Source organism: Helianthus annuus, chromosome 6 (genome assembly GCF_002127325.2).
Source record: "Helianthus annuus cultivar XRQ/B chromosome 6, HanXRQr2.0-SUNRISE, whole genome shotgun sequence".
Taxonomy (NCBI): Eukaryota; Viridiplantae; Streptophyta; class Magnoliopsida; order Asterales; family Asteraceae; genus Helianthus; species Helianthus annuus.
In genome coordinates this window covers 107,162,960-107,186,313 of record NC_035438.2, presented here as the reverse complement: position 1 = coordinate 107,186,313, position 23,354 = coordinate 107,162,960, and the positions used below count along the sequence as shown (strand labels likewise).

Here is a 23,354-nt window from a genome sequence, read left to right as displayed (position 1 = left end):
GCGGGTAAATAACACGAGGTCCTTAGTTGTAATTAACCGAGGGCCAAACCGCAAAGTTACCCCTTCAAACCCGAAAGGTCAGGTAAATCATTACGAAAGATTTCGTTATTAATTACCAGGATTTCATAATCATGACAAAAGATTTAAAATTTCTGAAATCATAACCTCTCGCGGCCCGCGTGAGGTTTGGACTTAAGTTGAGGCGGGCCGCGAGCCACCTCAATTACGCGCCTGATGTTCTAAACTCAGGCGGCCCGCGTAAAAGTGGCATGGAATGTCCATGCGGGCCGCGTAGGACGCCCAGATGCAGAAAACTTGTAACTACTTGCCTCTTGGAGCCTTTGAACGACCAACAACCAATAAATGAGGCATGGGCACCCTATGCTCGACCCATATCACTTAGGAACACCTGCCCATGATCCATGATCAAATGTAGACTGAGTTGTGATGATCTTGAGGTCTTTTGAACACTATAAATAGCCACACTTGGCTCATAAGTTCACCACACTTCAAACACACTCAACTGATCATTCCAAGAGCTCTTTAGCATTCCTCTGTGTTCTTAAGTCTTCTCTCAAGCTTCTGTAAGTGATCTAACCCTTTGTGGTTTCACATTTCCTTAGTAGATAACTAAAAACCAAACCGTCGTAAATACGGTTTGACTTTAAAATAAAGCAGTGATGGTTCAGTCTTACGACGAATCAAAAGTAGTTTTGAGTTGGTATTTATGTGGGTAATAAGCCCCTAAAAGGGTTCCCTCTGATCACCACTCTAACTATGTCAAATATCGAGTCAAACACGCACTTAAAAAGTCAACAGAAAGTCATTTTGCCATTTTCTACATAATCTGTAATGTATACGTTATGAAACCTGTTTGATGTTCATAAAACATGATAATAAGTATATAAACTTGTTTGCGCTCGTTTGAATCGACCATTTGCTATATTGACCCGGTTCGGAGCCGAATGTCGCAAAAGTTTGACTTTTGCCTTGACTTCAGTTCTGACCCGTTTTAGTGAGGTATATATATACCTTAGGACTCTCTTAGGACCAGGTTACATGATGGTATAAACCTCTGTGATCGGTTCATGAGTTATCCGAGTCTTTTGCACATTTCCGTTAATCGCCTAAAAGTTGACCGTAACGCCATTTTGAAAATAAAACGAGTATTCCGGACACGTGAACGGACCAGAACCTTGCTTATTAAATTATAAGCATGTCCTTAAAGTTTCACGTCAATCTGAGGTTTAGAATGAGAGTTATGCTAAATAGCGCAATTAAAGTAAACTTTTGTAATAAACGGCGCAATTAGCATAACGCCTATCTAAACCAAGATTTCGTCACCAAAACTTTTACCCACTGTATTAAAATAATATTTTGGGAATTTTAAAGATTTTTAATAATTTTTACCTCGCTCATAACCTGCGGTTATGGCTACGGTTCGGTAAATACCGAATATGCCCTTTTCGGCCAAAATTTGAGTTCTACAAGGTCTTTTGACCCGATTCCAGTTGCTACTGATTTTAAATAATAAATAAAGTATTTTAGGCCTTATAAACTGATCGGGAAACTCAGATTTCCTGTAGAACTCGAAAAGCCCTTTTAAAGTCTTTAAAATGACCGAAAAGTCCCTACGGGGCGTAATATTAACTTAAACTCGTTACGGGCATCACGGAAGGTATCCTACTGATACCACAACCTCTTTGAGGCATATCGACTTAGGAAATAAGCGTAAGACTCTCATGGTTAACCGTTTCGCCTATTGCGCGTCCGGTTCGGCTTATGAAACGAGTTTTCATAAATTAGCCGATACGGGTCAATTATATTATTTGAACCCCAAAATCCAGAGTGTGAACCTTGAACCCATATAAAACAAGTCTCTGAACTTGTTTGGGGCAGAATCACATTCCATTCTCGGTTTTCGCCTTTCACGCGATTAAACCATATCTATATATATCGGAACCAACCGGTCTAGGCTACGGCTAATATAAGGACCCGTTACGATTCTAAGAGGTTAATTAAAACCTTCGTTCCAGATTAGGAGCCCCGGTAAAAGCTATCGGCGATTTAATCGAACTAAGGATATATACTTGCAAAGGTAAATACTTTAACTTATTTCCCCTATATGGGCTTGGGTTACGGTATGTTAATACCGCTTGATTGAGCATTATATTTTTCCATCGCTTAGGTGGTTAATTAAATAATATGATCGGCTCATTTAAACAGTTTTGTTTCTTAAAAGCCTTTGGGGGGGTTTAATGACCGTTGTCCCGGATATCCTTGGCATCATTTTACGAAATGGCCACGACCATCGACATCCCGGTGTAGGCGTACACCCGGTATATATTGTCGACATTAAATTGAAAGACGTAGCCGTTGGTTTTTATACTACGGTTTTACGCAATGTGGTGTGTCTATAAATCTTTAACCCGGCACGACCCGGGCTACTGAACGCATAAAAGAACATGTAAAACGTTCACAAGATTTTAATAATTTTCCCAAGTTATAAAAGAGTTTGTGCCTTGTGCATTCAAATCAATTTTTATGAACATTTTCAAATGTGTCAGTTGAATGTATTTACCAGTGTAAACTGACGTATTTTCCCCAAAAAGATTAAGTGCAGGTACTATACGAAATGGGCCGGTATAGGCGTCCTAAGCATCGTACATAGTCTCGCAAACTCGATGCTGCATCTGAATGAACAATAATTTATTATTGTTTTGATCCGCTGTGGATATATTCGACTTCTGTAATACATTTGATATTACAACCAGAGGTTGAAGTATATATTTATCTTAAGCTTCCGCTGTGCATCTATATAATTGTGTGGTTTGACTATATTGTTGCCAACATCGTCACGGTAATCCCCCACCGGGCCCACCAGTGAGACACGTGGAAATCGGGGTGTGACACTTCTTCTTCATGTTAACCACCAAATTGCAATATCTTTCTATAATCATTTTGGTGTTTTTAGTTTTCAATCCACAAAATAGATCAAATTCTTTCTTCAAAAACGATTTTTTGTTCTTGATCATGTCTAAACTTCCAACAAACTTTGTTTTTAGTGCTTTCCACATTGAGTGTGCACTTCCGTTGTGTTGCAATAAAATCAAGATGTCTTCCTTAATAGCTTGTTGCAATATATTGATCATCATCTTTTCACTTTTGTACTTCTTTTTCTCTTCATTATCTAAATCTTTAATAGCAACAATTTCTCCGTATTCATCAATCGGTCTAACATATCGTTCTTCAACACATTCCCACGCCTCTAAGTGATTTGCTTGAACCCAATTTTCGAAACGTTCTACCCATCCACTATACTCCTCGATATTCATGAGCTTAGGCGGTTTTTGCATGGTGCCCATTTCATTCTCTAAGTTCACGTTCTGAGCCATAGTGATCGGGGTAGCAAATGCGTTGTAAAATTCGTTTTCCATGTTTCGGTTTTAAAATTTCACAATGACAAAAAGACTGATTGTTCAAACGAACGATCTGGAAACTTTTCAAACGAACTGGTAACAATCCAAACGACCTGGAGATCAATCCGTGCGATCTAACAAGATTTCAAACGACCTGATACACTTCGTGCGAGTTGGATTGTTCAGCTCGTGCGATCTGAATGATTTTCAAACGACCTGAACTTTACTTCGTACGATCTGCGGAGATTTCACACGATCTGAATGGAGTTCGAACGATCTGAATAGTTTTTCACGCGGTTTGGTCAATTTTATCAAGTTTTAGGTTGACTTAGGTTCTGATATGTTCACGGATTGATTAAAACAGTGTTTTACGTGTTATATGTGAAATTCAGCTCATTTTATCCGTAAATCGTTGAAATTTTGAAGAAAAAGTGTAGAAAATGAGTAGAAATCAGATTTTATCCGTGAAAACAAGCTGAAATGGTAAGAACTCTTCCTCCTGAGCTCTGATACACTTGTAGGATCGGGGAATCGATCAAAACGAGTTGATCAGAAGAGTTCTAGACCAAATCAGAGGCGGAATTCATTGATTTGATCTTCATTCAGCTTGATATGCACTTAGAAGTAGATTAACTGTCGATTGTATTGATTTCACAACGTTACACGAGCTGGCGACACTTCGCCAGAGCTTCGCTGCCGGAATCAGAACGTTACAAATGAAATCCCAAGACCCCATATATATAGGACACCCAGGTCGCACGAACCAGTATTGTCCAGGTCGTGCGGACTGGCCAGTTCGCACGAACTGGCCAGGTCGCATGAACCTGCTGGTTCTGCCCTGTTTCCCGTTTTTCTCGTACTATGTGTCCTGGTCTATCTATCTAGTTACACGACTTGTTACAAGACGAAGTCAACAGACATATGCACCAACATTATTGCTTTCTTAAAAAATAAAAAATTAAAAAAAATAGAAAACCATAAAAATAAAAAAAAAATAGAAAAATAAAAAATGAGTTATCATTGTGTGAAAAAGAAGAAATGATAGTACACCACCAAGTTCGACTGTCATACTGAAATTGAACTTAATATTGCGTAAGTGTGATAGCAGCTTCATCATATGATGTACCAATAGGCAAGAAACATGAAATAATCAAGTTACCATGGTGATATACCTTAATCACGGAGGGTATGTCCTGAAGTGGGTCACACTAGTACATCAGAATAATGTTACCTTAACGTATTACCAGGTAAAGGTACTTGAAATGTTCATGTGTTTTCGTAGTTAGTATATATAGATCACACCTGTTAGTGATCTATTTATCACACACTTCACATTTTCTCTTGTACGAACTGAATTGTTTACGTGATCAGCTGATGGGGAGTCTGTAGAGTCAATCCACTTGTAAAACATTGAATCTTTTGACTTTAATGAAAACAATCATTGTTTGATGATGACTTCGAGTTTGTGATTTTATTGTAATTGATCAATATTTGTTTACAAACAAGAAACTAAGTTCTAACATAGACAACTTCCCGTAAATTATTCTTTAAATTTGTTAACTTGGTATTTTTATTACTTGCATGCTAAAGTTAGGAGATCAATTTGCTATTTGAAAAGGCTTTAAAGTAACAACAGTTTAGTATAGAGACACTGCGTCCATGGATTGACATTCGGTTTTTACCTACAAACTATATTAGTATCCGACAGGTACACTTACCCTTTGTGTGTGTAGTTTAGTCATAAGGTAAAAACTATTTTAAAACTAATTTGTGTGAACGAAAATCCATTTATAAAAATATATCTAATTCACGCACATCAATCACCTTGACCAAACCATATAATTTCTCGTGTTCTTTATTTTCTTGCTTTCATGTGTGTTTGTTTGCTTCTGATTGTCACCCTGGTCCTAATAAGGTGACAACTTCTTATAATTAACTTAAACCGGAACACATATTACTTAACTACAACCATAGTGTATAACATGACGACCTCGTATGGTTCACATATATTTTAACTTCGCACAAACGACCCTTCTACATGCAGGGGTGTTCATTGGGTTAGTTCTTCGGTTATATGGTTATTCGGGTCGGGTTCTTCGAGTTTTCAGTGGTGAAAATATTACCCGAAACCCACTCGATTAACTATATCAGGTCCGAGTTTAACCATTAATCGGGTTTGGGTTTATCGGGTCGGGTTAAATGGTTTAGGTGTTTGAGCTGCATATTTCTAGCCATTTGGGTAGATATATTTAACAAAAGTACCAAGCAACTCTGATTTTTTAACATACCTTGATTGAAACTTGAATATAGTTGAGTGTTTTGATATGAAACCAATCAGATGAATATGTCACTGAGTATGCCGATCAAATATTGGAACAAAACGATAATCTGGAACTAAGATGCCGATTAGATGAGTTTTGTAGGATTGGAATTCTGGAAAGAGTATGCATATGTCGACGCAAATTTGGAAATAGTGATGAGTATGTATTGGCTAAAGGATGTGGGGGTTATGGTTGGGACAGGATTCGCCACCTAGGAACATGAATGAAAGGCTACACCACCCCCTTGTTTGATCCACCATGGTTTGCATGGATTAAACCATGGCAACCATAGTCGCCCTTTTCATTTTTTAAGAAATCATTTCCTTTTTCTTTAGACAAAGATAAATTAAAATAAATAAGGGGCTAGTGGTTTGGGTCATGACCACACACTTAGGGTACTGGTTTTGGATGGTGGATTAGAGGTGGGTTACATGCAGGGGCGATGCTTTGAAGGGGTCGGGAGGGGCGCCCGACCCCCCGAACTTTTCGGCCAGTAGTGTTGTATATATAGTTTTTTATTAGAAATTTTTAGGTATATATGTTTTCGACCCCCCCCCCTCCCCCGGTTCTATAGAAATTTTTGGGTATATGCGTTTTCGACCCCCCCCCCCCCCCGGTAAAAAAATTCAAGCTTCACCACTGGTTACATGGCATTGACGTAGAAGATCATGATGATCACGAGGGTCATGACCACAAGGAGATATACGAAAGGTCTGAGTCGGTAATTTTTTTTTTTTTTGGAAAATAATCAATATCAACCTTGGAAGTAGGAGGAAAGTAGGAAATAGAATATGGATAGTTCGATTTTTTTTTCCTTTTGTAATTCACTCTTTGACTTTCTTGGCTTTTTCGGGTCAACCTAAAATACAATTTATTTAAACCTAAAATACAATTTATTTAAACTCGACACTTACCCAATTAACTATATTGGCTTCGGGTTTAATCGTTCCTTGTGTTGAGTTTTGGCTATATGAAAAATGTTCCCATTCCATATTGGTGCAACGATGAAAGCTCGGGAGGACTCCAAGCCTATAAAAGAAGTCCAAGGCTTTGGTTTCAAGGTGCCCCAACCAAAAATACACTTGAAGTGTGTGGTTCTTTCTTTCTTTCTTTTCTAGTTCTCTTGTCTTAGAGTATAGAAATGTAACGACTCGTAATTTCGTATTTCCAGGTTTTTCTAGGAAATGCGTGATCGTTTTTCTATCTTTGAATCACAGTCAAAACCGAAAAAAAAAATGGATTTAAAACGCGAAACGACGAATACCGACACTATTTTTGTATTTTTTTTTAAATCTAAAATTTTATTTATTTATTTATTTTCTTCGACCTTAGATAATGTTCGATTTTGAAAACGGGCTCGTAAGAGTATTCGGGTCACTAAACACGGGAATTGAGCTTGTGGGCCTTGGGCCCAAGCCCAAACCCACTAATTAAACCCTATGTATTTATGTCTAGTAAAACCCTAAATGAGTTTTTGGTTGCAGCCGTTCAACTAATCCTCTCATGTGTTCTTTGTTTGCCTGCTACTACACGTTACCACCCATAAAACAAAACTCAGAGAATTCATCATTTCCCCTCACTCTCAATAATACACTCAATGCCTTACACAACCACAACCATCCGACACCTCCCTTTCACCCTCTCGGTTCGATAACGCGCCGCCGGAAAGAAGAGACGCCGCCGGATAACTCGCAACCAAACCTTCGGAATCAAATCCGGTTCGCGTCGACAACTCTGGATAAACCTGCAAGTCTTCGCGTCGGAGCTTTTTTCGATGGAACTTGTAAACCAGCGTTTCGTTGGTGGTAATCGCTTTGGTTTTATTAACTCGAATACGACACCGAAATCCTCATCCAGAAATCCATTCCGAGTAACCCTCATCCTCGTCGAAACACTTGCCGAAGCAAACAAAATTTCACCGGAGAAATCGCCGGAAATCGGAGACGTCACTGGAGCTCGTCGGGTTACGCCAGAACTTGCCTCATCTCGGTTTTCGCTATACCTTTCCATCTCCTCTTGTCTCGTTTTGTAATCTGTTATAACCCAAGAAAAGGATACAATCAATTTGACGTTAATAATCAACTCCTCCTGTTTGATTCGCGCCAAAGCTCATCGGAGACCCGAAGACGCGCCACGTCGGAGGTTCACGACAGAACCATATAACGTCGAGTTTCGGTATACCTTCATCCTTTTCCTTTGATTCTCGTTGATATGTGTTTAATTTTGAGTATACATAGCAAATTATACATAAACAATCCTCACATATTTTGCTTTTGTCCAAGTCTGTTCGTTGGGTTCATATAATGTGGAAGGAGATGCACATTATCATGTGCTCTTCTAAAATAAAAAAAAATAGTATTTTTCAAAACAATATTTTAGATAAACAAAAAGTCAGTATACAAATAAAACATGTAATATTAATTATTTTTTTATGATTCAAATAAATAAAAAAAAAAAACAATTTCAATCACTTCATTAACAATCAGAATGTTATTCCTGTTCGGATAAATAAAACTTGAATAAATCTAACTATTTTTCAAGTATTATATAAATAAATAAAATATACGTAACGGTATATAATCGCGAAAAGCTTCTAATCTTCTAAGTGGTGATGATCACTGTTCTCACCCGGATCTTCGGATTCAGGGAACCATGGTGACACAAGTCGTACCCTACGTATAAATATAAGATACGAGTAATTTTATTATTAAATTTTTCCATTTTATTTAAGTGCATTCCAAACCCTTTTTTTAGGATAACTCTCATTGTTCCAAGTCTCCAAATCTTATTCGTGCGTTATCTTACAAGGAATTCTTATACGCAATCAATGTGAGTATACTCGTACTTTTCCCCTTTTTACTTTTACCACTTTTGGGGTGTAACATGTTTACCTATTGAAACTTACACATGAACTTTTGTCTAAACACATGAACATTCCTATAACATGCTTGTATATGTGATGACTTGATACTTTAAATTTGGGTGATTCTTATGTGTGGAACTTATCATTAACTTCGTACGAGCCAAACCTTGACATATGTAGCGCTATAGGATTGACGACCCGCCTCTACTGAAACTTTGGTTATGTCATGAGCAAGTTGCGTTTTCTTGGTTTGATATGTTATACACATGCCTTATTTAATGTTTATCTTGAATCGCATGCTTGCTATGAGGAATTGTTCACACTTTTATCTTATGCTATGTATGTACCAAACTTGTATACTCGCCTTTGCTTTTGCATTGACTTTATTTTAACATGTTACAGGTGGATGTCGACGATGCATGGAATTTAGTAGGATGCTTAGATACACACTTAAAAAGAATTGTATTCATATTGTATTATTTTATTATTCAGGTTGTTGTATTTGTTTCAAAAGCTTTGTAATTGATCCTTTAGAAATGGAATGAAATGATTATTTAAATACTTGTCACAATTATTAGCGTTATGATGTCTCGAGCAATCTTCACACTTCGTCTCATCCCGATGTTTCCGCCATTGGTTGGGGTGTGACAGAATGGTATCAGAGCCATAACTATAGGGAATTAGGAAAAGTAGGAATGCTTTAACCTAGTCTATAGTTTTAGAGCTTTATTCTCGTGTATTGCTTGAAACTACTTGCATGCTACTTTACTCGCTTCTCATTTATTCGCCTTGACTTTTAAACATATAAGTCGCTTGTGTGTTAATACTTGAATTGCTATTCTTATGTGTCAATACTTGTTTACTATGTGTCGATACTTTGATTTATTGATCTATTCTTTGTGTGTTATTCCCAACATGCCTTTTATGTGCTTATACTTGTTCGTTATTTCCTTTAACATACGCCTTTTTCCAAGGCTTTTTACTCGATTTTTTTTTCTTAAACTCGAAAACACTCATATTACACAAACGAGACGAGTTCACCAAAATAGGCGTGAAACCCACAATTTGGTAAACGACTCTCATCTCGCTCGATTCTATTTTTGCATGAAATTCCCCATTAAGTTAGGAGTGAAATCCACATCTTAATGGAAATTTCAAATTTTAAATTCTAGTGGACCCTCGTCAAAGTGTTGAAATTAAATTTTGACCCGACGAGTACCAACCACACTTAGGATACGAAATCGCCAAGTTAGGGGTGAAACCCGCACCTTGTCGACTAGTTCCACTCCTTGATTTTTAATCTCGCCAAGTCTCAGAATTTCGATTGATTTGGGACGTGTAGTAACCGGAAGGGTAAATACCGTTAACCGACTTGTCGGCGAAAGTATTCCACCTATTAGGCCAAAGCATGCTCCCCAAACTCGAAAGATTTTTCGACCACTTCGGTTAGTCAACGTTCCGTTTTGGAACCATCCGAGTTTCCTTTTATCAAACTCACGCTTTATTATTTTCAATCTTTTGTCAATTTTGAACCATTTTGAGATTTCACTTTTGCGCATGCATCATGCTATTACTTTTCATACGATTATACATTATTTGCATGCATATTTTCACGTAATTTTATTTACACTTTTGTAACAAGTGGAGACATATCATTGAGATAGGAGTGATTTCCTTACCTTGACGATTAACTCCGCTTCTTTTTCTCATCTTACAACGACCTCACCAATGGGTTAGGGGTGATTCCCTTACATAGGTGATCGTTACCGATACTTTCTTTTAATAGACTAATGTAAACACGATCATTTATACATCTAAATCGTTTATCATTAGTCAAATCTCTAATTATTTCAAAATGCATTGTTTATATGAATGAACTTCTTATCCTACAATCTATTTTCATATAGCTTACACACGTGAAATTTTTAACTTTTCCGTAGACACTTGTTTCTCAATATTCAAAATTTCATGAAATACTACTCGTCAACTTAGTCGGTTTAACAAATCCATTGCCCACGAATTTTGTATTCAACGTAACTATTAAAACAAGCTCATCACATATCATTAAACTAGAGATTTTCTATTTTTAAATGAGAATCAAATCAACTTTTTCGCACACACCTATAAAATATTACCAGTATTATTTAAGCAATTACTAAAACTCCTTTTCAAAACCAATAAAACATTTTTCAACAATCACTAAGCTCATATACCAAATTCCTTTTTCTAAGGATCAACTTTTCCTCAAGAATCTATAAACTTCAAAACTTTCTAATATAAAAGTTACTTAAAACGATGCCAGCTTGTTAATCCCAAGAACTTTTCAAAACCTCGCTTGATACGCCAATTAAATTCAAAACACGTGGGCAAGGAAACTTCATAAAAACCGACAAATTTTCAACTCATGTAAACTCTTTTAAAACCGCAGTAGCATTTCCATTCCTTTACAAAGTACTTTCCACATAACCAATGGACGTTTAATACTCCCTTTTCATTCACAAACTAGAGTCGGTATTTCGTGACAACTCGATCTATTTACATTCACAAACTATACACGCATATCATTTTACATGTTTTAGTCAATGTTTCACAACAATCTCATGCGTGTCACTCATCCCCTTTTTCTTTCATACTCAAAACTTTTGATATTTTACGCGCATAAACTCGTGTATTTCGATTTATACTATAAACAAAATCATTATTTTCTACATCCATGCTTATACATTTTACGCCTTCACTTATGTTCACACATACACCTTTATGTTATACTCACGATTCAAAACTCGTACGTTTTACGTTAATAAATACACTCACAATTATACACTTACGTTGTCCTTACATTCATGTCTATACTACATTCGTATTCATATTCATATTCATACGCTTTATGTTCCCATTTGCACTTACACAACCTTGTTACACCTATATTCATATTCATATCTATGCTCATACAACTTATGTTCACACTGATACTTGTATTTATACTCATACGCCTTGTGTTTACACTTATACTCATGTTGTACTCGCATTTATACTCATTTTTTTCATACGTTTTATTATTATACTTATACACATACTACTTATATGTTTTTTTATGCTTATGCTTATACACATACTACTTATACGTTTATGATTATGCTCATACATACATGCGTATTCATACTTAAACTTATGCTCATACTTTCATTCATAAACATGATTTATACATTCGTACCTATACACGAGCGTAATCCGAGGGATTCGCTTGCGTGGGTCCCATACATACTTAAGCATGGACTTGCGTACATACTACATTCTTATACGTACATGATCTTACTTTTTCACATTTATGAATACCCTGATTCATACACAATAGTACAAGCTATGCGGATCATGCGACGATCAACATAATCGCGGGTGCACACGGGATTATAGTGATGGACGTATGAAAACCATAGAGTGTACTACTGCGTATGGTAAGACACGGAACGTAACATGACACCGAATACGAGATCGACGTAACGTGGTTAAAACATGGTGGATACGCCGTTGGTACTTCCTATATATAAGTGTTTTTCACTATGTTACAAAGATTTCGTAAAACGTGCCATAAGAAATTCAGTGTTTTGCAGACCTACTTAGACCTGACACGTAAACTTTAAATAACTCACAAACGCATTATATCCGATTATCCATGACGAGACTTCATTCTTGACACACTACTTTTGTCTATCCGATACTTATGCTATTCTTATACTCGTAATCGTTATTAGATCAATCGTTCACCCTTATACCTCGATTATTCTCCGTTATCTCAAACTTTAAAGCCTAAACTTTAAACAATCCTCTTCGGTTTGCAAACCCTTTCAAGTTTTCCTTCTTAACAAATTTTGGGACGAAATTTCCTAAAGGAGGGGAGACTGTAACGACTCGTAATTTCGTATTTCCAGGTTTTTCTAGGAAATGCGTGATCGTTTTTCTATCTTTGAATCACAGTCAAAACCGAAAAAAAAAATGGATTTAAAACGCGAAACGACGAATACCGACACTATTTTTGTATTTTTTTTTTAAATCTAAAATTTTATTTATTTATTTATTTTCTTCGACCTTAGATAATGTTCGATTTTGAAAACGGGCTCGTAAGAGTATTCGGGTCACTAAACACGGGAATTGAGCTTGTGGGCCTTGGGCCCAAGCCCAAACCCACTAATTAAACCCTATGTATTTATGTCTAGTAAAACCCTAAATGAGTTTTTGGTTGCAGCCGTTCAACTAATCCTCTCATGTGTTCTTTGTTTGCCTGCTACTACACGTTACCACCCATAAAACAAAACTCAGAGAATTCATCATTTCCCCTCACTCTCAATAATACACTCAATGCCTTACACAACCACAACCATCCGACACCTCCCTTTCACCCTCTCGGTTCGATAACGCGCCGCCGGAAAGAAGAGACGCCGCCGGATAACTCGCAACCAAACCTTCGGAATCAAATCCGGTTCGCGTCGACAACTCTGGATAAACCTGCAAGTCTTCGCGTCGGAGCTTTTTTCGATGGAACTTGTAAACCAGCGTTTCGTTGGTGGTAATCGCTTTGGTTTTATTAACTCGAAGACGACACCGAAATCCTCATCCAGAAATCCATTCCGAGTAACCCTCATCCTCGTCGAAACACTTGCCGAAGCAAACAAAATTTCACCGGAGAAATCGCCGGAAATCGGAGACGTCACTGGAGCTCGTCGGGTTACGCCAGAACTTGCCTCATCTCGGTTTTCGCTATACCTTTCCATCTCCTCTTGTCTCGTTTTGTAATCTGTTATAACCCAAGAAAAGGATACAATCAATTTGACGTTAATAATCAACTCCTCCTGTTTGATTCGCGCCAAAGCTCATCGGAGACCCGAAGACGCGCCACGTCGGAGGTTCACGACAGAACCATATAACGTCGAGTTTCGGTATACCTTCATCCTTTTCCTTTGATTCTCGTTGATATGTGTTTAATTTTGAGTATACATAGCAAATTATACATAAACAATCCTCACATATTTTGCTTTTGTCCAAGTCTGTTCGTTGGGTTCATATAATGTGGAAGGAGATGCACATTATCATGTGCTCTTCTAAAATAAAAAAAAAATAGTATTTTTCAAAACAATATTTTAGATAAACAAAAAGTCAGTATACAAATAAAACATGTAATATTAATTATTTTTTTTATGATTCAAATAAATAAAAAAAAAAAACAATTTCAATCACTTCATTAACAATCAGAATGTTATTCCTGTTCGGATAAATAAAACTTGAATAAATCTAACTATTTTTCAAGTATTATATAAATAAATAAAATATACGTAACGGTATATAATCGCGAAAAGCTTCTAATCTTCTAAGTGGTGATGATCACTGTTCTCACCCGGATCTTCGGATTCAGGGAACCATGGTGACACAAGTCGTACCCTACGTATAAATATAAGATACGAGTAATTTTATTATTAAATTTTTCCATTTTATTTAAGTGCATTCCAAACCCTTTTTTTAGGATAACTCTCATTGTTCCAAGTCTCCAAATCTTATTCGTGCGTTATCTTACAAGGAATTCTTATACGCAATCAATGTGAGTATACTCGTACTTTTCCCCTTTTTACTTTTACCACTTTTGGGGTGTAACATGTTTACCTATTGAAACTTACACATGAACTTTTGTCTAAACACATGAACATTCCTATAACATGCTTGTATATGTGATGACTTGATACTTTAAATTTGGGTGATTCTTATGTGTGGAACTTATCATTAACTTCGTACGAGCCAAACCTTGACATATGTAGCGCTATAGGATTGACGACCCGCCTCTACTGAAACTTTGGTTATGTCATGAGCAAGTTGCGTTTTCTTGGTTTGATATGTTATACACATGCCTTATTTAATGTTTATCTTGAATCGCATGCTTGCTATGAGGAATTGTTCACACTTTTATCTTATGCTATGTATGTACCAAACTTGTATACTCGCCTTTGCTTTTGCATTGACTTTATTTTAACATGTTACAGGTGGATGTCGACGATGCATGGAATTTAGTAGGATGCTTAGATACACACTTAAAAAGAATTGTATTCATATTGTATTATTTTATTATTCAGGTTGTTGTATTTGTTTCAAAAGCTTTGTAATTGATCCTTTAGAAATGGAATGAAATGATTATTTAAATACTTGTCACAATTATTAGCGTTATGATGTCTCGAGCAATCTTCACACTTCGTCTCATCCCGATGTTTCCGCCATTGGTTGGGGTGTGACAAGAAAGGTTTTAGTAACGCTTTGGAGAGTGTGGTTGTAATTGGGTGGGTGGGGGGGGGGAGGCTTGAGAGATTAGTTTATGTGATTGTAAAAATTTGTCGCATAGTGGATCTTTCTCTCTGGAGGCCCGTGGTTTTTCTCCGGTTTTGGAATTTCCACGTATATTCTTGTATTCAATTATATTTCTCTATTGTTAGCTTTGGGAGGGTTGTTGGGGATCTTGAGACCGCTTGTTTCTCAACAGTGGTATCAGAGCTCCAGGTTTTGGGGGAGGTCTCGATTTAGAAGGTTCGTAGTATGCTCTGTGGTTGCAGCTTAGTCTGATCTTCCATATCAGAAACGGATTTTCTTGGAGGGTGTCCTGGTATTTTGAAGGTTCGTAGTATGCTCTGTGGTTGCAGCTTAGTCTGATCTTCCACATCAGAAACGAGGATTCGGTTGTCTCGGTTGACTATTTGTATACGATAGAATTATACGCGAGCCGGATATACGCATTTTTTCCTGGGAAGGTTCTGGCTAGGAAAGACTTGGTACTTAAGTGTGTCCATTGTGACCCACATCTCTTTCCTGGGAATCCTTTGTTGGGTGTACTACTTATAGGCTTGGTGCATATTTTCTAGTATACAATACTGTTTTTGAAGATACGGATACGATGTCAAAATACAGTCCCGTGAGGTTCGACGTAGAGAAATATGATGGAAAAATCAATTTGGCTTGTGGCAAGTTCAAGTCAAGGATGTGTTGATTCAATCTGGGTTACACAAGGCGTTGAGGGGGAAACCGACCCCTGTTCTAAGCAAGGATTCAAGCGGAACCAGTAAAGACGATGATGAAGAATGGGAAGATTTGGATTTGAGAGCGGCAAGTGCGATTCGTTTGTGTCTAGCAAAGAATGTTCTTGCAAATGTGCATGGGATATCAACTGCAAAAGATTTGTGGGAGAAGCTTGAGCAGTTGTATCAAGGCAAAGGCATCTCAAATCGGTTGTATCTCAAGGAACAGTTTCATACCCTTCATATGGATGGAGATACAAAATTTTCAGATCATCTAAGTGTTCTTAATAATATCGTGTCAGAACTGGAGGCTTTCGGAGTGGAGGTTGACGATGAGGATAAAGCACTGAGGCTTACATTATCTTTGACATCTTTCTATGAGCATATGAAGCCTATTCTGATGTATGGGAAAGAGACCCTAAAGTATGCGGATGTTACTGAGAAGCTATTGTCTGAAGAGAAAAGACTGGGTAGTAGCGGTCATACTTCGTCAGAAGGAACGGTTTTAATATGCGGGAACGGGAAGAAGAAGTACTCACAGAAGATTCCTGTATGCTGGAAGTGTGGACAGTCTGGGCATGTCAAGAGAAATTGTCCAGGTGGAGCAGATTCGGCAAGCAGCTCCAAGTCAGCTAACAATGTCTCCGTCGTTGTTGGCGGTGATGATTTCTATTGAAGTTATGTCATCCCTATGGTATGTCCGTGCTACCATGAAAAGGGATGCAATTTTGTTAGCGGATTCACACATGGGCATCGGGTTGGCATAGATGCAAGATGTGTGGTGAAAAATTAATGTTGATGGCTGATGAACTTCCGGGTATGCCAAGCGGGGAAGTTGCACCATAAATTTTCAGCAGTTTTTTCAACATGTGTCGAGAAGAAATTCTTAGAATGGTCTATTCTAAGTGGAGATACTCTTTTATGGTGGAGTATGATCGTCGGTTGAAGACGGTGTTCCTTGAATATGGTTGGTTTTTTTTTCATATATTCAAGGTGGAGATTTGTTGAGTTTTTGGCTATATGAAAAATGTTCCCATCCCACATTGGTGCAAGGATGAAAGCTTGGGAGGACTCGAAGCCTATAAAAGAAGTCCAAGGCTTTGGTTTCAAGGTGCCCCAACCAAAAATACACTTGAAGTGTTTGGTTCTTTCTTTCTTTCTTTTCTAGTTCTCTTGTCTTAGAGTGTAGAAAGGTTTTAGTAACGCTTTGGAGAGTGTGGTTGTAATTGGGTGGGGGGGAGGCTTGAGAGATTAGTCTATGTGATTGTAAAAATTTGTCACATAGTGGATCTTTCTCTCTGGAGGCCCGTGGTTTTTATCCGGTTTTGGAGTTTCCACGTATATTCTTGTGTTCAGTTATATTTCTCTATTGTTAGCTTTGGGAGGGTTGTTGGGGATCCTGAGACCGCTTATTTCTCAACACCTTGGGTACAGGTTAATTTGTTACGTTAGTTTCTTGGGTTGGGTCACCTCGGGCCAGGTTCGATTTTTAGTTACCGGTTAAAAAGAACACCCCTATTTACATGTATAAACTCTCGTTAGAGAAAATAGGGAAAATTAAATTAAGAGTTAAATGCTTGGTTGGTCCCTGTGGTTTACAAAAATTGCAGACTTGGTTCCAGTGGTTTACTAATTACACGCGTGGTCCCAGTGGTTTTCAAAAATGCACTCGGTTGGTCCCCAGCCCTAACATCAGTTAAATTTCTCAGTTAACTATATGTGAAATGACGATATTACCCCTAAAAGCCCAATCATCTTCTTCAACCTCTAAACCATCATAGTCAACATCTGAACCATCTCTGACCAAACCAGCCTGCAGCCACCAACAGCTACCATCTCTGAACCACCACAGCCATCATCTAAACCCACCACCACCACCTCCGTACACAACCACAATCCACCCACCATACAACAAACAAACACAACCACAATCCACCCCACCATACAAACATATATCAAATGTGTGATTTTGTCCCTTTGGTCAATGAATTTGGATAAGCTTGCCACGTACGTGTCCAACTAATGGTAAACGTCCACTATTCCCGTGATATGTTGCCTATTTATTTATTTTTTATTTTTATGTACTCCTTGCACTTTTTTTAGTCTATCAACAACTATTATTATTATTTTAGTTTCGAATATTATTTGCTTCATACTTTTGTTTGGTTTCTAAACACAACGTGATTTTTTTACATCTTGTTCTAGATGAATTTATAGGCATAAGTATCATGTTGTTAAGATGTCATCTCAATACGATTTCACGCATGTTCAAGTTTTTATTATTGGTTGATCTTTGACCGATTACTAGTTTGAAACTTAAACAATAAGGGTCTGTTTGGTATGGGGTAATGGAATAGATGAGAGAATGGAATGGACGAGGTAATGGAATGGACAACGGAATGAAATGGATCATTCCATTCCATTGTGATGTTTGATTACTCGTATGTGAATAAAATGAATTATTACTTTGTACAATTTGATAAACAAAAAAAAGATGAAGTAACGAAACACAACTGTATTAAAAACGACAAAAATATAATTGACTCAATAATAATAATAATAATAATAATAATAATAATAATAATAATAATAATAATAATAATAATAATAATAATAGTAATAATAATATATTAATGATAAAAAATTAATAATAGATTTTTGATGTATATTAATATTAGTATGAATATTAATAAATATAAATATAAATACAAATAAAAGTATAAGTGTAAATAATAATAATAATAATAATAATAATAATAATAATAATAATAATAATAATAATAATAATGTATTTCTTTCCATTCCTTGAAGGAATGGAAAAAAAACACCTACATACCAAGGAATGGAAATTATTATATTTGGAAAGAGTTACAATCCTTTGGAATGCTCCATTCCATTACCACATAATAACCAAACATGTTTATTTTCATTCCATCAGAATAATCCATTCCATTCCACCTTCCATTACCTAATAATCTAGTTAGTAAAATGATTATAAATAATATGGATGTTCACCATGACAAGTAAAAAGCATTCACCAAAATAACCACATATAGACATGGACCATTGGGGTTTGTGGATAAATATAGCAAATTATTCTGTTAACGTTAAACTGATTTGTAAAACACCGTGTATAACAATACAAAAGGAATTAGCAATTAGGATGAAATTAATAAAAATAGTAAATTACTTTTTGAGTCTTTGTATTTTAGTGGTTTTAACCATTTGAGTCCAAAATCAAAATGTTTAACGCCCTGAGTCCCTAGACACTTTTTTTATAACCATTTAAGTCCTTTTGAGTCCAAATTTTAACCTTTTGAGTCCAATTTTTTTAATAAAATTAGACTCAAACCGTTATAAAATAAACAAAATTGGACTCAAAACGTCATAAAATAAATGGCCAGGGACTCAGAGCGTTAAACTTTTTAATTTTGTACACAAATGGTTAAAATCACTAAAACAAAGGGACTCAAAAAGTAACTCAAAAAGTAATTTATTTCATTAAGTATAACATTCTTATCTATAATACTATATAATACATTTCCTCTGTAGTAAAAAGTAATTTACCCCTAAAATTTTAAAGACAGCAGACGAAGGGTCATGCCTTATTCCCTGTTCTTTCATCATCTTCTCCCAATTTTGCCCCCAGTTCATTGGATTACGCCCACAATCAAGCCTACACCTAAATAACACTACTAAGAGCATTCACATCCAATCCATCAAATTATACATACATTCTACTAAAAAACAACTCCTATATCAATATATTTCCACTAAAAACAAATACTTTTTCTCTCTCATTTCAATTAAATAATATTATCATTACCTTTTTCTCTCACTTCCACTCACAACCACTTTCAAAATATATTAAAAAATTATAACGGGTGAACAGTGTCCCCCCAAATATACAGATGAACAGTAACATTTTCTCTCTCCTCTACTCACAACCACTTTTTATACCCTTTGTAATATAAAAACCTCTCCTCACATAATTTAATGGTTAGGATGTGAATGCTCTAAATGACTCAAACGTCACTCCAATTAGTAATACAATCAATTAATCAGAATGGACGATTGGATGACAGCAACCCTAATTCTCCCGGTGAAGAAGACGAACCGTACAAATGATTTATATCCCGTTTCATCAGATTGTTATAAAGGAGGGCTCCTCCTTCGTTCTCTCTCTCAAATCCCCTAATGGAGTTCTGGTTCAGTGGAGTTCAAGAGACGCCGGTGGGTGGTGCATCCGGTGCTGGATTTGTTTCTACGGCTAACAACGAACAGTAGCGGACCATGACTCTATTTTGGTGTTCTGCAAACGCTTCATTATTCAGTCGATTCGTGTGATCGTTGCCCCCTTCTTCTTCTTCTTCTTCGGTGAAAACTATGCCAACGACTTTGATGTTTGCTTGTTCTTTGTAAGGTTTTATTTCACTCTATTTATCCTCTAGGTTTTCTGATTTGTGCTTGATTTTTAAATTAATTTGGTATATATACTCATATTTACCCTCTGTTTGCTGCTCTCCACCCTCTTGATATCAAATATTATTTTTTTTCTGTTTTATTTTATGTTTTGTATTGAATTAATGCTCCCAATTTGTTGTGTATGTTGTAGGTAACTTCTAATGTGGTTTAATATATCAGTAGAGGTATGTTTTGACATGGTTTAATTGAACATTTATGGGTATTCTTAGTCATTCCCTGTTCTCCTTTTTTTTTGGTTTTTTTTTATGATTTCTTTTTGTTTGTTTTTTGTATATTCTGATTATCAAGTGCTAATTTAGTGATTCATCATCTATGTGGACTTATTTTGGGTTTTTTAGTTGATTTTGGTGACAGGCGCTGTTTTGTCAGCGGCAGCCTTTGAGTTTTGATTACTCTCAAAACCGTTAAGCTTGCATTGGCTTTACAGGACCAACTACATTGAATTGGAAGTTGTTTCAGGTGTGGGGATTTGGGGATAACCTTCTTTCCTTTGTTTTTATGTTTTCTATTTATATTGATTTATTATTATATGGCATATGATGATCAGAGTAGGCGTATCCTAATGCACTTTCAACCATTCAAACTTCAATTAATGTTGCGGTATCACGTAATGGTCGCAATGCAGCCTTGGTTATTCGCTTTCATTTTCATGATTGTTTCGTTCAGGTTATGATCTTTGTTCCATTCCATTATGCTTTTTTTTGGTCATTAGACATAAGAACATGCAGTTTTAATGATAATCTTTCCTTGCAGGTTGCATCAACTACCCGAGTTTGATCAGGGGAAAAGAAGCTGTCGCTGACGGTTGGTTGGGCACAATGAACGTAGAAGGAAGCCACCTCTATTTTTGGTTAGATATCCTCAACATTAATTTATGAATTTTTATAGGTGACAAAATGGGTGGATTGGGTAGTGGGTCACAATGGGTTCAGGTCAAAACGAATAATTTATAATGTGAATATAAATGGTTTGATTGAGTTGTGTCGACCCGCCAATACTTTATATCCAGTTTTTTAGTTTTATATAAATTTATTGTATTAAATATGAATATAGTAAGGTAATGACTACACTATTGGACTTGGGCATATTTGTTTAAGTAAATCAATTTAGAAGCTTGCAAAAAAATTGGATAACACGTTAGGTGTGTATCAGCTTGTTTGATTTGTTCATATGTAGGCATGCTTCTAAAGTTGACCCCCTGCCATTTATCATAGTAAAAAAGTCAGCATCTTATTTTATTAAAGACATAGATTATTGGTCTACAATTGTTTGACTTAAAGTTAATGACGGTTAAAAGTTAAAATTTTTAACCCGAACCCCTTCCAACTCAAACTGGTTTTGACCCGAACCCGTTTCAACCCGAACCAAAATAACCCTTTTTTTAATTAACCCATTTTGACCCGACCCGACCCGTTTGCCAGGTCTAATTTTGTCATGAGTTTTCGTTTCAAACTAACCAAATTGTGTATATTGTATCCTTTGATAACTGGGGCTCAATAAAGGTTTCTTCCATGCCTTCAACAATGTGTTAGTGATGATATGGTTATGGTTAAGGTCACTTCTCTTAAAGCATGGATTAGCACTCTTGTTATCTTTCAGTCTTGAAACTGAGACAACAAAACGGACCTGTTAGGTGGGTTGGATAACAAGTCAAAATGGGTAGATTTTTGTGCAGGTTGAGTTGGGGTAACCCGCTAACGTTTATATATGTAGATTATTAATGGTTTCTTTTCTTCAGTTAAATGCAGACGTGGATCGGAAATGATTGGTCGTGGCTTGTTCATGAAGAAGGCTCAGCGAAGGGACGAACAAATTTGTTGAGCTGGTTTTTTTGTATATATAAATTTACTACAAGAGTTGCAAATAAATAGTGTAATGGATACATTCTGTAGTTCGCTTTATATCTACTTCAAATGATTGGTGGTGGCTTGTTCAGGAAACCTATCGCGTAACTTGTTATTTGGATCTCATGTGTTTGGCTTGGGTCTCAATACTGCACACCTTGTTTTTTATTTCACTTCCAACACCATATCAAGCCCTCATGACCAATGAAGAATCAAGTATTTTTTATTTCTATGTGATGTGAATTGAAATTGGGAATTGCCGCATTGGGACCAAAATGTACTGAATTTGATGCTCATTGTAACTATGTTTCTAGATTTTAATAATTCAAAATCAAAACAGTTTGATATATAGTTGTTTTGTTAATGTTAATGATAATAATAATAATAAAATTATGGTTTTGTTTTGTTTTTCTACATATGGTCGTATGGGTGAAAATTATGGTTATATGGGTCGTATGATGGGCAAAAAGTGGTCACACAAGTCATCGAATGAAAATGAGTCACAGGTACGGATTGGGCGACAGGCGAAAAATGTCAAACGGATTGTGTAACGTCAACATTTGTAATGGACATCATAATTGAATCTTATATCAGTTAGGATACCCGCCGCAACGCGCGGGCATTCCCACTAGTATAAATTAAAAACTCTCTTTAATCATTTTAGTGTAGTAATTCAGTTTCTTAACATACATTTCAAGGTAATCATGACAATGAAAAAGTTAATTATCGTTTAATAATCATTAACGTGAGGTACTTCCATTTACTATTTAACAAATGCATCGAAATAGAAGGAAAACGGGTAACAACCTGTGTCATAAACTCTTTTGTTGGATAGCAGAATTAAGTTTTTAAAAACTCAATTCATTGATTTTAGAGTCATAATATTATTATGCATGACTCGTTGAACTCGACTAAGTAACTCCACAACCGCACTCAGGTGCAAGGAAAATAAAAGTATCAAATGCAAATGGTATAAACATATGCAGGTTGTCAAGACATGCTTTCTCGTGTTCGATCACCTACAGAAAATTTGAAAGAAGTCAGACCCACAATGAAGACATTGCTTCCCATGCCTACAAAAGGAGAAACCCTTAGTAAAATTCACACACACATTTTTCCTCCTATCCATTCAAATTAGGGATAAGAATTGGCCGGGCATGGCTAATATCATACTCATACCTGGTTGTAACATCTTGTCCCGTACCCGACCTTTTGTTCATTGGGTATTTACTCGCCGGGTACCCGGCATATCCACGGGTATCGGGTTTACATGTTGGGATATTCAAGTATATATATTTTTTATATCCTTCATAATTTTATGTTTTAAAAATCTATATAATATATTAAATTATGATTTAGCATAGTTTAATTATGTT

The 23,354-nt window shown here is 36.4% G+C and overlaps 3 long non-coding RNA genes across 4 annotated transcripts; all 3 read left to right on the top strand.

Annotated features, from left to right (window-relative positions):
* Nucleotides 1–7,199: 7,199 nt before the first annotated feature.
* Nucleotides 7,200–9,174, top strand: LOC110923599. Its single transcript, XR_002584180.2, has 3 exons — nucleotides 7,200–7,915; nucleotides 8,495–8,569; nucleotides 9,006–9,174. It is a non-coding gene; the product is annotated as an uncharacterized LOC110923599 (long non-coding RNA).
* Nucleotides 9,175–12,815: 3,641 nt separating this feature from the next.
* Nucleotides 12,816–14,798, top strand: LOC110923560. The gene is made up of 3 exons (XR_002584153.2): nucleotides 12,816–13,537; nucleotides 14,119–14,193; nucleotides 14,630–14,798. It is a non-coding gene; the product is annotated as an uncharacterized LOC110923560 (long non-coding RNA).
* A 4,753-nt stretch (nucleotides 14,799–19,551) lies between these two features.
* On the top strand, nucleotides 19,552–22,074 carry LOC110922367. Of its 2 annotated transcripts, none has more exons than XR_002583106.2 (6): nucleotides 19,552–20,067; nucleotides 20,265–20,298; nucleotides 20,473–20,593; nucleotides 20,687–20,800; nucleotides 20,888–20,984; nucleotides 21,873–22,074. It is a non-coding gene; the product is annotated as an uncharacterized LOC110922367 (long non-coding RNA). The 2 variants fall into 2 exon arrangements; XR_002583105.2 differs by having other exon boundaries at nucleotides 19,554–20,067; nucleotides 20,682–20,800.
* Nucleotides 22,075–23,354: the final 1,280 nt, after the last annotated feature.